Source organism: Pteropus vampyrus, unplaced genomic scaffold (assembly GCF_000151845.1).
Source record: "Pteropus vampyrus isolate Shadow unplaced genomic scaffold, Pvam_2.0 Scaffold80, whole genome shotgun sequence".
In the NCBI taxonomy this organism is placed as follows: Eukaryota; Metazoa; Chordata; class Mammalia; order Chiroptera; family Pteropodidae; genus Pteropus; species Pteropus vampyrus.
Genome location: NW_011888861.1, coordinates 3,218,422 through 3,220,749, shown reverse-complemented (window position 1 = coordinate 3,220,749; position 2,328 = coordinate 3,218,422). Strand labels below are relative to the sequence as shown.

Here is a 2,328-nt window from a genome sequence, read left to right as displayed (position 1 = left end):
AGGAGGTGAACAGTGGGAGAGTGAGTGAAGCTTCATCTGTATTTGCAGCCACTCCCCAGTGCTAGCATCACCGCCTCAGCTCCATCTCAGATCATCAGGCATTGGATTCTCACAGGAGCACCGGTCCCTGGTACCGAAAAGGTTGGGTGGGGACCGCTGCCTTAATCTGCACTATCAGATTCTGACTTGCTTGAGAAATGGTTGGTTATGTTCACTAAGCTATATTTACTGAGGCAAAATATATGTGTACAGCTTAGGAGAATCATTTAAAAAATAGAGGCAAGAAGGGTTTTCACTTCATTTCTCTTAACAAGATATTTAAACTCATGTATATTTTATACTATCCCTCCCTCAATACTTATCCCTTCACTAGGTGGTGCTCTGGACGAATTCATAAGCTGTAGGCTTTGCCACAGTTAATGTTCCTTTAGAAAAACAAGTCTCATTCTGGGACAGAAATGTCTATTCATTCATGATCTGGATCTAAAGTAATCAGAAATGGTTTCCTTATTTTTTACTAATTAAGAAATAAAGTTAGGCCTGCTTGAACAATATTTATAACTATCAATTCAAATATTGTCTTTAGAATTTTAAAAATCTACCTTATCATTTTATTGAAATCTATTGCATTTCCCCCCAGTTATCTAGATAATTATAGGCTTTGAAATAGCTTCACAGGCTTCATCTTACAGATATTCAGTGCCTGCTTTTTCTATTAATGCCAATAATGAAATATAGCTCCTATCATCTATATATAAAGATCCAAATACACATTAGATCTGAGAGAATTGGATTTATTTTTATGGGTTAAAGCATCTGCATGTTATCCGAGACAGGACCAAATGGAAAGCATTCCTGACTCTCTCAACAGAAACAGGACCTTCCCTGGCCCCAGGCCCAGTGGTCGAGTCCACAACCAGAATAATACACTGTACGATATTCAGCAAATGACAGGCCAGGCTCAGAAGCGCCACTCAGGGTGGAGTGGCTGCCCAAAGCATTTGTGCTATTCTCAGAAAGCTTGATTAGAATTTCCAGAGGTGTCTGGTCACTGCCATTCCTTTAGCTATCCTGGAAAGGGCAGCATTCTTGGCCGTCCAAGAGGCCCAGACACCACATGCTATCCAGTGTCCATCTTCATCTAACCACAGAGCCTATCTTATGGATTCGCCCTGGCCTCTGTGTTGATAGAGATAGACCATTAGAATAAGTTTAGGCTCTTCCATTGTAAAACTGAGCTTGATACCAAGAGTCAGAGAAGGCCAAAGACATGTTTGCTTCCTTCTAGCACTAAGAGAAATGTCAGCTCGGGAAAACTGGGTATTAATAAGCAAGGAAAACTACAATAATATTTTTTCCTTCCATTGGCATGGCCTAGAGTTTGGCTCGTCTCTGATCCTGCCTCAGAAAATATGATGCTCTTGACATTCATAGCAATTTCTTGGATGAGGATATTGGTGCCTGAGTGTTTACATGGAACTATTTCTGCTCTCCACTTGATTCTCTTTTCTGTCACCCTCTAGGGACTAAGCTAGCCAAGGGTAGGATTAGCCAGTCCTCTCACTGCACAAAGCAGTGTCCTTCAATCTGTTTTGGTGCTTTTACATGAACATTGCTTCCTCTTTCTAAGAAATGATCTCCAAAGAACATGGGGTATTGGAATGAACACACAAGTAAATATGGAAGGTAAAAGAAAGGAAAACAGGAGCATCTACTAAGTCACAGCTTTTAGAAGAAAATAATATTCTGTTCAAGACAAACTTCTCACAATGATAGGAAGTCTGAACACATAACAGGTGGACACTTCACATCAGAAGAGTGTCTTCCCTGTGTGAGACCAGCCAATCTTAAATGTCCTGGTGTTCATGTAAAACAGTAGATAGGGAAGGGAAGTTGCAGGGAAAGCGTTGCCACTAGAAGTAAAGCAAATATGGATTGGGTGTGGCTCTTCTTAAACACCCTTCTACCCTTCTTGTGCTGGGGGAGTGGAGCGAACCCAGATGAGAGGCTTGGATAACCCAGAAAAAAGAACGAGGTCAGAGTATGGTTGGGATCAAGTAGGACTCTTTCCCAGTAATCATGTTCCAAACACTTTACATAGATAGTCTCCTTTCATAATCAAAACAACCCTGTGTTTTACAAATGAGAAAAATCAAAACTTTAAAATGTTGAATATTAGTCTATGGCCATGCTACCCTGAACAAGCCCAATCCCATCTGATCTCGGAAGCTAAGCAGGGTCGGGCCTGGTTAGTACTTGGATGGGAGACCACCTAGGAAGACCAGGTACTATAGGTGTAAAAAAGTAAATAAATAAACATAAATAAAA

The 2,328-nt window shown here is 40.8% G+C and overlaps 1 pseudogene; it reads left to right on the top strand.

Moving 5' to 3' along the window:
* Positions 1 to 2,178: 2,178 nt before the first annotated feature.
* LOC111741602 lies at positions 2,179 to 2,297 on the top strand (annotated as a pseudogene).
* Positions 2,298 to 2,328: the final 31 nt, after the last annotated feature.